The sequence below is a fragment of the Ammospiza caudacuta genome, chromosome Z (assembly GCF_027887145.1).
Source record: "Ammospiza caudacuta isolate bAmmCau1 chromosome Z, bAmmCau1.pri, whole genome shotgun sequence".
In the NCBI taxonomy this organism is placed as follows: Eukaryota; Metazoa; Chordata; class Aves; order Passeriformes; family Passerellidae; genus Ammospiza; species Ammospiza caudacuta.
In genome coordinates, this window is record NC_080632.1 from 5,861,623 (window position 1) to 5,876,397 (window position 14,775).

A 14,775-nucleotide genomic window follows, 5' to 3' on the forward strand; every position below is an offset into this window, starting at 1 on the left:
GTAAAGATTCAGTCAGTGAGGGGCGGGGCTCTAGGCAGTGATGGGCGGGACACAATGAGTTAGGGATCGGGTTCCATGCAGTGAGGGGAAGGGCTACATGGTTGAGGGGTGGGGCTCAAATGGTGAGGGGCAGGGCCCCATGAGTAAAGGAAGGGGTTCCAGGCTGTCAGGATTGGGTATCCAGTCAGTGAGGGGCGGGGCTCTTGGCAGAGATTGGCGGAGCTCCACGAGATACGGATTGGGTTCCATGCAGTTAGGGACAGTGTTCTATGTTTGAGGGGAAGGGCTCCATGGTGGGGATGAGGGACTCATGAATGAGGGAAAGGGTTCCATGCTTTATAGGTGGGGTTCCACTCTGTCAGGGTCTGGGAAAGAGAAAGAGAGGGGCGGGGCTCTAGGCAGTGATGGGCGGGCTCCTTGGGTTAGGGATCGGGCTCCATGCAGTTAGCTGCAGGGCTCGATGTTTTAGGGGCGGGGCTCAAATGGGAAGGGGCAGGGTCCCATGAGTGAGGGAACGGGTTCCAGGTTGTAGACAGGTTAGAATCCAGTCAGTGAGGGGCGGGGCTCTAGTCAGTGCTGGGTAGCGCTCCATGAGTTAGGGATCGGGCTCCATGCAGTGAGGGGCAGGGCTGCATGTTTGTAAGGGGGGCTAAAATGGTGAGGGGCAGGGCCCCAAGCGTTAGGGATGGGGTTGCAGACTGTCAGGAGAGGGGATCCAGTCAGCAAGGGGCGGGGCTCTTGGCAGTGATGGGCGGGGCTCCATGAGTTTGAGATTGCGCTCCATGCAGTAACAGGCACAGCTCCATGTTTAGGGGCGGGACTCAAATGTTGAGGGGCAGGGCCCCATGAGTGAGGGAAGGGGTTCCATGCGTGATGGGCAGGGTTCCAGGCTCTCTGGGGCTGGGATTAAGTCAGTGTGGGTCGGGGCTCTAGGCAGTGGTGGGCGGGGCGCCATGAGTTAGGGATCAGGCTCCATGCAGTCAGGGGCAGGGGTCAATGTTTGAGGGGCGGGGCTCAATTTGTGAGGCGCAGGGCCCCATGAGTGAGGGAAGGGGTTCCAGGCTGTAAGGGGTTTGAAACCAGTCAGTGAGAGGCGGGCCTCTAGGAAATGTTGTGCGGGGCTCCATGAGTTAGGGTTCGGGCTCCATGCAGTGAGGGGCAGGGCTCCATGTTTGAGGGGTGGGGATCAAATGGTGAGGGGCAGGGCCGCATGAGTGAGGGAAGGGTTTCCATGCGTGATGGGCAGGGTTCCAGGCTCTCCGGGGCTGGGATTCAGTCATTGAGGGGCGGGGTCTAGGCAGTGATGGACGGGGCTCCGTGAGCTTGGAATCGGGCTCCATGCAGTGAGGGGCAGGGCTCCATGGTTGAGGGGCGGTGCTCACATGGTGATGGGGAGGGCCCCATGAGTGAGGGAAGGGGTTCCAGGTTATCAGGGGTGGGGATCCAGTAAGTGAGCGGCGGAGCTCTAGGCAGTGATGGGCAGGGCTCCATGAGTTAGGGATCGGGCTCCATGCAGTGAGGGGCAGGGCTCCATGGTTTAGGGGCGGGGCTCAAATGGTGAGGGGCAGGAGACATGAGTGAGGGAAGGGTTTCCATGTATGATGGGCGGGGTTCCAGGCTGTCAGGGGCTGGGATTCAGTAAATGAGGGGCGGGGCTCGATAAGTTTGGGACTCCGCTCCTTCCAGTGAGGGGCAGGGCTCCAAGGTTGATGGGTGGGGCTCAAATGGTGAGGTGCAGGGCCCCATGAGTGAGGGAAGTAGTTCCAGGTTTTCAGGAGCTGGGAGTCAGTACGTGAGGGGCGGGTCTCTAGGCAGTGATGGGCGGGGCTCCATGAGTTAGGGATCGGGCTCCATGCAGTGAGGGGCACGGCTCGATATTTGAGGGGCCGGGCTCAAATGGTGAGGGGCAGGGCCCCATGAGTGAGGGAAGGGGTTCCAGGCTGTCAGGGGTGGGGATCCAATCAGTGAGGGGCGGGGCTCTAAGCAGTAATGGGCGACACTCCGTGAGTTAGGGGTTTGACTCCATGCAGTGAGGGGCATGGCTCTATGATTGAGGGGCGGGGCTGAAGTTTTGAGAGGCAGGGCCCTATGAGTGAGGGAAGGGGTTCCAGACTGTCAGGGGTGGGGATCCAGTCAGTGAGTGGCGGGGCTGTAGGCAGTGATGGGCGGGGCTCCATGAGTTAGGGATCGGGCTCCATGCAGTGAGGGGCAGGGGTCCATGTTTGAGGGGCGGGGCTCAAATAGTGAGGGGCAGGACCCATGAGTGAGGGAAGCAGTTCCATGCTTAATGAGCGGGGTTTCAGTCTGTCAGGGCCTGGTATTCAGGAGGTGAGGGGGAGGGCTATAGGAAGTGATGGGCGGCGCTCCATGAGTTAGGGATCGGCCTCCATGCAATGAGAGGCAGTGCTCCGTGTTTGAGGGGCGGGGCACAACTGGTGAGGAGTGGGATGGGGTTCCATGCTGTCAGGGGTGGGATTCCAGGCTGCCAGGGGCTGGGATTCAGTAAGTGAGGGGCGCGGCTCTAGGCAGTGATGGGCGGGTCTCCATGAGTTAGGGATCGGGCTCCATGCACTGAGAGGCAGGGCTCCATGTTTGAGGGGCAGGGCTCAAAGGGTTAGGGGCAGGGCCCCATGAGTGAGGGAAGCGGTTCCAGGCTGTCAGGGGTGGGGATTCAGTCTGTGAGGGGCGGGGCTCTAGTAAGTCATGGGCGGGGCTCCATGAGTTAGGGATCAGGCTCCATGCAGTGAGGGGCAGGTCTACATGTTTGAGGGGCGGGGCTCAAATGGTGAGGGGCAGGGCCCCATGAGTGAGGGAAGGGGTTCCAGGCTGTCAAAGGTGGGGATCCAGTCAGTGAGGGGCGGGCTCTAGGCAGTGATGGGCGGGGCACCATGAGTTAGGGATCGGGCTCCATGCAGTGAGGGGCAGGGCTCCATGTTTGACGGGCGGGGCTCAATTGGTGAGGGTCAGAGCCCCATGGGAGAGGGAAGGGGTTCCATGCGTGATGGGTAAGGTTCCAGGATATCAGGGGCTGGGATTCAGTAAGTGAGTGGCGGGGCTCTACGCAGTGATGGGCGGGGCTACATGAGTAAAGTATTGGGCTCCATGAAGTGAGGGGCAAGGCTCCATATTTGAGGGGCGGGGCTCAAAATGTGAGGGGCAGGGCGCCATGAGTGAGGGAAGGGGTTCCAGGCTGTTCGGTGTAGGGATCCAGTCAGTGAGGGGCGGGGCTCTAGGCAGTGATGTGCGGGGCTCCATTAGTTAGGTGTCGGGCTCCATGCAGTGAGAGGCAAGGCTCCATGTCTTAGGGCCTGGAGATCAAATGGCGAGGGTCAGAGCCCCATGAGTAAGGGAAGGCGTTCCAGGCTGTAAGGGGTGGGGATCCAGTCAGTGAGGGGCGGGTTTCTAGGCAGTGATGGGCGAGGCTCCATGAGTTAGGGATCGGGCTCCATGCAGTGAGGGGCAGGGCTCCATGTTTGAGGGGCTGGGCTCAAATAGTGAGGGGCAGGGCTCCATGAGTGAGGGAAGGGGTTCCAGGCTGTCAGGGGTGGGTGTCGAGTCAGTGAGGGTCGGGGGTCTAGGAAGTGATGGGCAGGGCTCCATATGTTAGGGATTGGGCTCCATGCAGTTAGATGCAGGGCTCCATGTTGGAGGGGCGGGGCTCAAATGGTGAGGGGCAGTGCCCCATTAGTGAGGGAAGGGGTTCCAGGCCGTCAGGGGAGAGGGATCCAGTCAGTGAGGGGCGGTGCTCTAGGGATTTATGGGTGGGGCTCCATGAGTTACGGATCGGGACCCGTGCCGTGAGGGGCAAGGCTCCAATTTTGAGGGGCGGGGCTCAAATGATGAGTGCAGGGCCCCATGAGTGAGGGAAGGGGTTCCATGCGTGATGGGTGGGGTCCCAGGCTGTCAGGGGCTAGGATTAAGCAAGTAAGGGGGGGGGCTCCTGGCAGTGATGTGTGGGGCTACATGAGTTAAGGATTGTGCTCCATGTAGTGAGGGGCAATGCTCCATGTTTGAGGGGCGGGGCTTAAGTGGTTAGTGGCAGGGACCCATAAGTGATGGAAGGGGTTCCAGGCTGTGAGGCGTGGGAATCCAGTCAGTGAGGGGCGGGGCTCTAGGCAGTGATTGGCGGGGCTCCATGAGTTAGGGATCGGGCTCCATGCAGTGAGGGGCAGGGCTCCATGTTTTATGGGCGGGGCTGAAAAGGTGAGGGACAGCCCTGCATGAGTGAGGGAAGGGGTTCCAGGGTTTCTGGGGTGGGTATCCAGTCAGTGAGGGGCGGGGCTCTAGGCAGTGATGGGCGGGGCTCCATGAGTTAAGGATCAGGCTCCATGCAGTGAGGGGCAGGGCTCCGTGTTTGACGGGCGGGGCTCAAATGGTGAGGGTCAGAGCCCCATGGGAGAGGTAATGGGTTCCATGCGTGATGGGTCAGGTTCCAGGATGTCAGGGGCTGGGATTCAGTAAGTGAGGGGCGGGGCTCTACGCAGTGATGGGCGGGGCTACATGAGTAAAGTATTGGGCTCCATGAAGTGAGGGGCAGGGCTCCATATTTGAGGGGCGGGTCTCAAAATGGGAGGGGCAGGGCGCCATGAGTGAGGGAAGGGGTTCCAGGCTGTTCGGTGTAGGGATCCAGTCAGTGAGTGGCGGGGCCCTAGGCAGTGATGTGCAGGGCTCCATTAGTTAGGTGTCGGGCTCCATGCAGTGAGAGGCAGGGCTCCATGTTTGAGGGGCGGGGCTTTAGTGGTTCGTGGCAGGGACCCATAAGTGATGGAAGGGGTTCCAGGCTGTGAGGCGTGGGGATCCAGTCAGTGAGGGGCGGGGCTCTAGGCAGTGATGGGCGGGGCTCCATGAGTAAGGCATCGGGCTCCATGCAGTGAGGGGCAGGGCTCCATGTTTGAGGGGCGGGGCTCAAATGCTGAGGGGCAGGGCCCCATGAGTGAGGGAAGGGGTTCCAGGCTGTCAGGGGTGGGGATGCAGGAAGTGAAAGGCGGGGCTCTAGGCAGTGATGAATGGGGCTCCATGAGTTAGGGATCGGGCTCCATGCAGTGAGGCGCAAAACTCCAATTTTGAGGGGGGGGTCACAACATGTGAGGGGCAGGGTCCCATGAGTGAGGGAAGGGGTTCCAGGCTTTCAGGGGTAGGGATCCAGTCTGTGAGGGGCGGTGCTCTAGGCAGTGATTGGCGGGGCTCCATGAGTTAAGTATTGGCACCATGCAGTGAGGGGTAGGGCTCCATTTTTTAGGCGCAGGGCTCCATGGAAAGGGTCTGGGCCCCATGAGTGAGAGAAGTGGTTTCATGCGTGATGGGTGGTTTTCCACGCTGTCAGGGGCTGGGATACAGTAAGTGAGGGGCGAGGCTCTAGGCAGTGATGGGCGGAGCTCCATGAGTTAGGGATCGGGCTCCATGCAGTGAAAGGCAGTGCTCCATGTTTGAGGGGCGGGACACTAATGGTGAGGAGCAAGGCCCCATGAGTGAGGGATGGGGTTCCAGGCTGGCAGGAGTGGGGATACAGTCAGTGAGGGGCAAGCTCAAGGCAGTGATGAGCAGGGCTCCGTGATATACAGATCAGGCTCCATGCAGTGAGGGGCAGGGCTCCATGCTTGATGGGCGGGGCTCAAATGGTGAGGGGCAGGGCCCCATGAGTGAGGGAAGGGGTTCCATGCTGTCAGGGGTAGGGTTCAAGGCTGTCAGGGCCTGGGATTCTTTAAGTGAGGGGCGGGGCTCCATGTGGGATGTGCGGGGATCCATCAGTTAGGGATCTGACTCCATGCAACGAGGGGCAGTGCTCCATGTTTGAAGGGCAGGGCTGAAATGGGGATGGGCAGGGCCCCATTAGTGAGGGAAGGGGTTTCAGTTCGTCAGGGGTGGGGATCCAGGAAGTGAGGGGTGGGGCTCTGGGCAGTGATGGGCTGGGCTCCGTGCCTTAGGGGTCTGGCTCCATGCAGTGAGGGGCAGGGTCAATATTTGATGGGCGGGGCTCAAATGGTTAGGGGCAGGGCCCCATGAGATAGAGAATGTGTTCCAGGCTGTCAGGGGTAGGGATCCAGTCAGTGAGCGGCTGGGCTCTAGGCAGTGATGGGCGGGGCTCTATGAGTTAGTCATCTGGCTCTAGGCAGTGAGGGGCAGGGCTCCATATTTGAGGGGCGGGGTTCAAATGGTGATTGTCAGGGCCCCATGAGTGAGGGAAGGGGTTCCATGCGTGATGGGCGGGGTTACAGGCCGTCAGGGGCTACGATTCAGTGAGTGAGGTGCGGGGCTCTAAGCAGTGATGGGCGGGGCTCCTTGAGTAAGTGATCGGGCTCCATGCAGTGAGGGGCAGGGCTCCATGTTTGAGGGCTGGGGCTCAAATGGTGAGGGGCAGGGCCCCATGAGTAAGGGAAGAGGTTCCAGGCTGTCAGGGGTGGGGATCCAGTCAGTGAGGGGCGGGGCTCTAGGCAGTGATTGGCGGGACTCCATGAGTCAGGGATTGGGCTCCATGCAGTGGTGGGCAGGGCTCCATGTCTCAGGGTCGGGGTTCAAATGGCGAGGGGCAGGGCCCCATGAGTGAGGGAAGGGGTTCCAGGGTTTCAGGGGTAGGGATCCAGTCCTGAGGGGCGGACCTCTAGGCAGTGATTGACGGGACACCATGAGTTAGGGATTAGGCTCCATTCAGTGATGGGCAGGGCTCTATGTTTTTGGGTCGGGGTTCAACTGGTGAGGGGGAGGGCCCCATGAGTGAGGGAAGGTGTTCCAGCCTGTAAGTGGTGTGGATCCAGTCCGTGAGGGGTGGGGATCTAGGCAGTAATGGGCGGGGCTCCATGAATTAGGGATCGGGCTCCATGCAGTGAGGGGCAGGGCTCCATGTTTGAGGGGCTGGGCTCAAATGGTGAGGGGCAGGGCCCCATGAGTGACGGAAGGGGTTCCAGTCCTTCAGGAGTAAGGATCCAGTCAGTGAGCGGCGGGGCTCTATGCAGTGATGGGCGGGGCTCCATGACTTTCCGATCGGGCTCCATGCAGTGAGGGGCAGGGCTCCATGTTTGAGGGGCGGGGTTCAAATGGTGAGGGGCAGGGTCCCATGAGTGAGGGAAAGGATTCCAGGCTGTCAGGGGTAGGGATCCAGTCAATAAGGGACGGGGCTCTAGGCAATGATGGGCCTGGATCCATGTGTAAGTGATTGGGCTCCATGCAGTGAGGTGCAGGGCTCCATGTTTCAGGGGCAGGGCTCAAATGGTTAGAGGTAGGGCCCCAGGAGTGAGGGACGGTGTTCTAGGCTGTCAGGGGTGGGGATCCAGTCAGTGAGGGGCAGGGCACTAGGCAGTGATGGGCCTGGTTTCATGTGTAAGGGATCGGGCTCCATGCAGTGAGGGGCAGGGCTCAAAATTTGAGGGGCGGGGCTAAAATGGTGAGGGTCAGGGTCCCATGAGTGAGGGAAGGGGTTCCATGCGTGATGGGAAGGGGTTCCAGGCAGTAAGGGGCTGGGATTAAGTAAGTGAGGGGCGGGGCTATAGGCAGAGATGGGCGGGGCTCCATGAGGTACGGATCGGGCTCCATGCAGTGAAGGACAGGGCTGTATATTTGATGGGCGAGGCTCAAACGCCTAGGGGCAGGGCCCCATGAGTTAGGAAGGGGTTCCAGGCTGTCAGGGGTTGGGATCCAGTCATTGAGGGGCAGGGCTCTAGGCAATGTTGGGCGGGACTCCGTGAGGTACGGATCGGGCTGCATGCAGTGAGGGGGAGGGCTCTATGTTTGATGAGCGGGGCTCAAATGGTAAGGGTCAGGGCCCCATGAGAGAGGATAGGCGTTCCAGACTGTCAGGGGTGGGGATCCAGTCAGTGAGGGGCAGGGCTCTAGGAACTAATGGGCGGGGCTCCATGAGTTAGGGATCGGGCTCCATGCAGTGAGGGGCATGGCTCCATGTTTGAGGGGCGGGGCTAAAATGCTGAGGGTCAGGGCCCCATGAGTGAGGGAAGGGGATCTAGGGGTTCCGCAGTTGGGATACAGGCAGTGAGGAGCAGGGCTCTAGGCAGTGATGGGCGGGGCTCTATGAGTTAGTGATCAGGCTCCATGCAGTGAGGGGCAGGGCTCCATGGTTTAGGGGCGGGGCTCAAATGGTGAGGGGCAGGAGACATGAGTGAGGGAAGGGTTTCCATGTATGATGGGCGGGGTTCCAGGCTGTCAGGGGCTGGGATTCAGTAAATGAGGGGCGGGGCTCGATAAGTTTGGGACTCCGCTCCTTCCAGTGAGGGGCAGGGCTCCAAGGTTGATGGGTGGGGCTCAAATGGTGAGGCGCAGGGCCCCATGAGTGAGGGAAGTAGTTCCAGATTTTCAGGAGCTGGGAGTCAGTACGTGAGGGGCGGGTCTCTAGGCAGTGATGGGCGGGGCTCCATGAGTTAGGGATCGGGCTCCATGCAGTGAGGGGCACGGCTCGATATTTGAGGGGCCGGGCTCAAATGGTGAGGGGCAGGGCCCCATGAGTGAGGGAAGGGGTTCCAGGCTGTCAGGGGTGGGGATCCAATCAGTGAGGGGCGGGGCTCTAAGCAGTAATGGGCGACACTCCGTGAGTTAGGCGTTTGACTCCATGCAGTGAGGGGCATGGCTCTATGATTGAGGGGCGGGGCTGAAGTTTTGAGAGGCAGGGCCCTATGAGTGAGGGAAGGGGTTCCAGACTGTCAGGGGTTGGGATCCAGTCAGTGAGGGGCGGGGCTCTAAGCAGTAATGGGCGACACTCCGTGAGTTAGGGGTTTGACTCCATGCAGTGAGGGGCATGGCTCTATGATTGAGGGGCGGGGCTGAAGTTTTGAGAGGCAGGGCCCTATGAGTGAGGGAAGGGGTTCCAGACTGTCAGGGGTGGGGATCCAGTCAGTGAGTGGCGGGGCTGTAGGCAGTGATGGGCGGGGCTCCATGAGTTAGGGATCGGGCTCCATGCAGTGAGGGGCAGGGGTCCATGTTTGAGGGGCGGGGCTCAAATGGTGAGGGGCAGGACCCATGAGTGAGGGAAGCAGTTCCATGCTTAATGAGCGGGGTTCCAGTCTGTCAGGGCCTGGTATTCAGGAGGTGAGGGGGAGGGCTATAGGAAGTGATGGGCGGCGCTCCATGAGTTAGGGATCGGGCTCCATGCAGTGAGAGGCAGTGCTCCGTGTTTGAGGGGCGGGGCACAACTGGTGAGGAGCAACGCCCTTTGAGTGTGGGATGGGGTTCCATGCTGTCAGGGGTGGGATTCCAGGCTGTCAGGGGCTGGGATTCAGTAAGTGAGGGGCGCGGCTCTAGGCAGTGATGGGCGGGTCTCCATGAGTTAGGGATCGGGCTCCATGCACTGAGAGGCAGGGCTCCATGTTTGAGGGGCAGGGCTCAAAGGGTTAGGGGCAGGGCCCCATGAGTGAGGGAAGCGGTTCCAGGCTGTCAGGGGTGGGAATTCAGTCTGTGAGGGGCGGGGCTCTAGTAAGTCATGGGCGGGGCTCCATGAGTTAGGGATCGGGCTCCATGCAGTGAGGGGCAGGTCTCCATGTTTGAGGGGCGGGGCTCAAATGGTGAGGGGCAGGGCCCCATGAGTGAGGGGAGGGGTTCCAGGCTGTCAAAGGTGGGGATCCAGTCAGTGAGGGGCGGGCTCTAGGCAGTGATGGGCGGGACGCCATGAGTTAGGGATCGGGCTCCATGCAGTGAGGGGCAGGGCTCCATGTTTGACGGGCGGGGCTCAAATGGTGAGGGTCAGAGCCCCATGGGAGAGGGAAGGTGTTCCATGCGTGATGGGTAAGGTTCCAGGATATCAGGGGCTGGGATTCAGTAAGTGAGTGGCGGGGCTCTACGCAGTGATGGGCGGGGCTACATGAGTAAAGTATTGGGCTCCATGAAGTGAGGGGCAAGGCTCCATATTTGAGGGGCGGGGCTCAAAATGTGAGGGGCAGGGCGCCATGAGTGAGGGAAGGGGTTCCAGGCTGTTCGGTGTAGGGATCCAGTCAGTGAGGGGCGGGGCTCTAGGCAGTGATGTGCGGGGCTCCATTAGTTAGGTGTCGGGCTCCATGCAGTGAGAGGCAGGGCTCCATGTCTTAGGGGCTGGAGATCAAATGGCGAGGGTCAGGGCCCCATGAGTAAGGGAAGGCATTCCAGGCTGTAAGGGGTGGGGATCCAGTCAGTGAGGGGCGGGTTTCTAGGCAGTGATGGGCGAGGCTCCATGAGTTAGGGATCGGGCTCCATGCAGTGAGGGGCAGGGCTCCATGTTTGAGGGGCTGGGCTCAAATAGTGAGGGGCAGGGCACAATGAGTGAGGGAAGGGGTTCCAGGCTGTCAGGGGTGGGTGTCGAGTCAGTGAGGGTCCGGGGTCTAGGAAGTGATGGGCAGGGCTCCATATGTTAGGGATCGGGCTCCATGCAGTGAGGGGCAGGGCTCCATGTTGGAGGGGCGGGGCTCAAATGGTGAGGGGCAGGGCCCCATTAGTGAGGGAAGGGTTTCCAGGCCGTCAGGGGAGGGGGATCCAGTCAGTGAGGGGCAGTGCTCTAGGGATTTATGGGTGGGGCTCCATGAGTTACGGATCGGGACCCGTGCCGTGAGGGGCAAGGCTCCAATTTTGAGGGGCGGGGCTCAAATGCTGAGGGGCAGGGCCCCATGAGTGAGGGAAGGGGTTCCAGGCTGTCAGGGGTGGGGATGCAGGAAGTGAAAGGCGGGGCTCTAGGCAGTGATGAATGGGGCTCCATGAGTTAGGGATCGGGCTCCATGCAGTGAGGCGCAAAACTCCAATTTTGAGGGGGGGGTCACAACGTGTGAGGGGCAGGGTCCCATGAGTGAGGGAAGGGGTTCCAGGCATTCAGGGGTAGGGATCCAGTCTGTGAGGGGCGGTGCTCTAGGCAGTGATTGGTGGGGCTCCATGAGTTAAGTATTGGCACCATGCAGTGAGGGGTAGGGCTCCATTTTTTAGGCGCAGGGCTCCATGGAAAGGGTCTGGGCCCCATGAGTGAGAGAAGTGGTTTCATGCGTGATGGGCGGTTTTCCACGCTGTCAGGGGCAGGGATACAGTAAGTGAGGGGCGAGGCTCTAGGCAGTGATGGGCGGAGCTCCATGAGTTAGGGATCGGGCTCCATGCAGTGAGAGGCAGTGCTCCATGTTTGAGGGGCGGGACACTAATGGTGAGGAGCAAGGCCCCATGAGTGAGGGATGGGGTTCCAGGCTGTCAGGGGTGGGGATCCAGTCAGTGAGGGGCAGGGCACTAGGCAGTGATGGGCCTGGTTTCATGTGTAAGGGATCGGGCTCCATGCAGTGAGGGGCAGGGCTCAAAATTTGAGGGGCGGGGCTAAAATGGTGAGGGTCAGGGTCCCATGAGTGAGGGAAGGGGTTCCATGCGTGATGGGAAGGGGTTCCAGGCAGTAAGGGGCTGGGATTAAGTAAGTGAGGGGCGGGGCTATAGGCAGAGATGGGCGGGGCTCCATGAGGTACGGATCGGGCTCCATGCAGTGAAGGACAGGGCTGTATATTTGATGGGCGAGGCTCAAACGCCTAGGGGCAGGGCCCCATGAGTTAGGAAGGGGTTCCAGGCTGTCAGGGGTTGGGATCCAGTCATTGAGGGGCAGGGCTCTAGGCAATGTTGGGCGGGACTCCGTGAGGTACGGATCGGGCTGCATGCAGTGAGGGGGAGGGCTCTATGTTTGATGAGCGGGGCTCAAATGGTAAGGGTCAGGGCCCCATGAGAGAGGATAGGCGTTCCAGACTGTCAGGGGTGGGGATCCAGTCAGTGAGGGGCAGGGCTCTAGGAACTAATGGGCGGGGCTCCATGAGTTAGGGATCGGGCTCCATGCAGTGAGGGGCATGGCTCCATGTTTGAGGGGCGGGGCTAAAATGCTGAGGGTCAGGGCCCCATGAGTGAGGGAAGGGGATCTAGGGGTTCCGCAGTTGGGATACAGGCAGTGAGGAGCAGGGCTCTAGGCAGTGATGGGCGGGGCTCTATGAGTTAGTGATCAGGCTCCATGCAGTGAGGGGCAGGGCTCCATGGTTTAGGGGCGGGGCTCAAATGGTGAGGGGCAGGAGACATGAGTGAGGGAAGGGTTTCCATGTATGATGGGCGGGGTTCCAGGCTGTCAGGGGCTGGGATTCAGTAAATGAGGGGCGGGGCTCGATAAGTTTGGGACTCCGCTCCTTCCAGTGAGGGGCAGGGCTCCAAGGTTGATGGGTGGGGCTCAAATGGTGAGGCGCAGGGCCCCATGAGTGAGGGAAGTAGTTCCAGATTTTCAGGAGCTGGGAGTCAGTACGTGAGGGGCGGGTCTCTAGGCAGTGATGGGCGGGGCTCCATGAGTTAGGGATCGGGCTCCATGCAGTGAGGGGCACGGCTCGATATTTGAGGGGCCGGGCTCAAATGGTGAGGGGCAGGGCCCCATGAGTGAGGGAAGGGGTTCCAGGCTGTCAGGGGTGGGGATCCAATCAGTGAGGGGCGGGGCTCTAAGCAGTAATGGGCGACACTCCGTGAGTTAGGCGTTTGACTCCATGCAGTGAGGGGCATGGCTCTATGATTGAGGGGCGGGGCTGAAGTTTTGAGAGGCAGGGCCCTATGAGTGAGGGAAGGGGTTCCAGACTGTCAGGGGTTGGGATCCAGTCAGTGAGGGGCGGGGCTCTAAGCAGTAATGGGCGACACTCCGTGAGTTAGGGGTTTGACTCCATGCAGTGAGGGGCATGGCTCTATGATTGAGGGGCGGGGCTGAAGTTTTGAGAGGCAGGGCCCTATGAGTGAGGGAAGGGGTTCCAGACTGTCAGGGGTGGGGATCCAGTCAGTGAGTGGCGGGGCTGTAGGCAGTGATGGGCGGGGCTCCATGAGTTAGGGATCGGGCTCCATGCAGTGAGGGGCAGGGGTCCATGTTTGAGGGGCGGGGCTCAAATGGTGAGGGGCAGGACCCATGAGTGAGGGAAGCAGTTCCATGCTTAATGAGCGGGGTTCCAGTCTGTCAGGGCCTGGTATTCAGGAGGTGAGGGGGAGGGCTATAGGAAGTGATGGGCGGCGCTCCATGAGTTAGGGATCGGGCTCCATGCAGTGAGAGGCAGTGCTCCGTGTTTGAGGGGCGGGGCACAACTGGTGAGGAGCAACGCCCTTTGAGTGTGGGATGGGGTTCCATGCTGTCAGGGGTGGGATTCCAGGCTGTCAGGGGCTGGGATTCAGTAAGTGAGGGGCGCGGCTCTAGGCAGTGATGGGCGGGTCTCCATGAGTTAGGGATCGGGCTCCATGCACTGAGAGGCAGGGCTCCATGTTTGAGGGGCAGGGCTCAAAGGGTTAGGGGCAGGGCCCCATGAGTGAGGGAAGCGGTTCCAGGCTGTCAGGGGTGGGAATTCAGTCTGTGAGGGGCGGGGCTCTAGTAAGTCATGGGCGGGGCTCCATGAGTTAGGGATCGGGCTCCATGCAGTGAGGGGCAGGTCTCCATGTTTGAGGGGCGGGGCTCAAATGGTGAGGGGCAGGGCCCCATGAGTGAGGGGAGGGGTTCCAGGCTGTCAAAGGTGGGGATCCAGTCAGTGAGGGGCGGGCTCTAGGCAGTGATGGGCGGGACGCCATGAGTTAGGGATCGGGCTCCATGCAGTGAGGGGCAGGGCTCCATGTTTGACGGGCGGGGCTCAAATGGTGAGGGTCAGAGCCCCATGGGAGAGGGAAGGTGTTCCATGCGTGATGGGTAAGGTTCCAGGATATCAGGGGCTGGGATTCAGTAAGTGAGTGGCGGGGCTCTACGCAGTGATGGGCGGGGCTACATGAGTAAAGTATTGGGCTCCATGAAGTGAGGGGCAAGGCTCCATATTTGAGGGGCGGGGCTCAAAATGTGAGGGGCAGGGCGCCATGAGTGAGGGAAGGGGTTCCAGGCTGTTCGGTGTAGGGATCCAGTCAGTGAGGGGCGGGGCTCTAGGCAGTGATGTGCGGGGCTCCATTAGTTAGGTGTCGGGCTCCATGCAGTGAGAGGCAGGGCTCCATGTCTTAGGGGCTGGAGATCAAATGGCGAGGGTCAGAGCCCCATGAGTAAGGGAAGGCATTCCAGGCTGTAAGGGGTGGGGATCCAGTCAGTGAGGGGCGGGTTTCTAGGCAGTGATGGGCGAGGCTCCATGAGTTAGGGATCGGGCTCCATGCAGTGAGGGGCAGGGCTCCATGTTTGAGGGGCTGGGCTCAAATAGTGAGGGGCAGGGCACAATGAGTGAGGGAAGGGGTTCCAGGCTGTCAGGGGTGGGTGTCGAGTCAGTGAGGGTCCGGGGTCTAGGAAGTGATGGGCAGGGCTCCATATGTTAGGGATCGGGCTCCATGCAGTGAGGGGCAGGGCTCCATGTTGGAGGGGCGGGGCTCAAATGGTGAGGGGCAGGGCCCCATTAGTGAGGGAAGGGTTTCCAGGCCGTCAGGGGAGGGGGATCCAGTCAGTGAGGGGCAGTGCTCTAGGGATTTATGGGTGGGGCTCCATGAGTTACGGATCGGGACCCGTGCCGTGAGGGGCAAGGCTCCAATTTTGAGGGGCGGGGCTCAAATGCTGAGGGGCAGGGCCCCATGAGTGAGGGAAGGGGTTCCAGGCTGTCAGGGGTGGGGATGCAGGAAGTGAAAGGCGGGGCTCTAGGCAGTGATGAATGGGGCTCCATGAGTTAGGGATCGGGCTCCATGCAGTGAGGCGCAAAACTCCAATTTTGAGGGGGGGGTCACAACGTGTGAGGGGCAGGGTCCCATGAGTGAGGGAAGGGGTTCCAGGCATTCAGGGGTAGGGATCCAGTCTGTGAGGGGCGGTGCTCTAGGCAGTGATTGGTGGGGCTCCATGAGTTAAGTATTGGCACCATGCAGTGAGGGGTAGGGCTCCATTTTTTAGGCGCA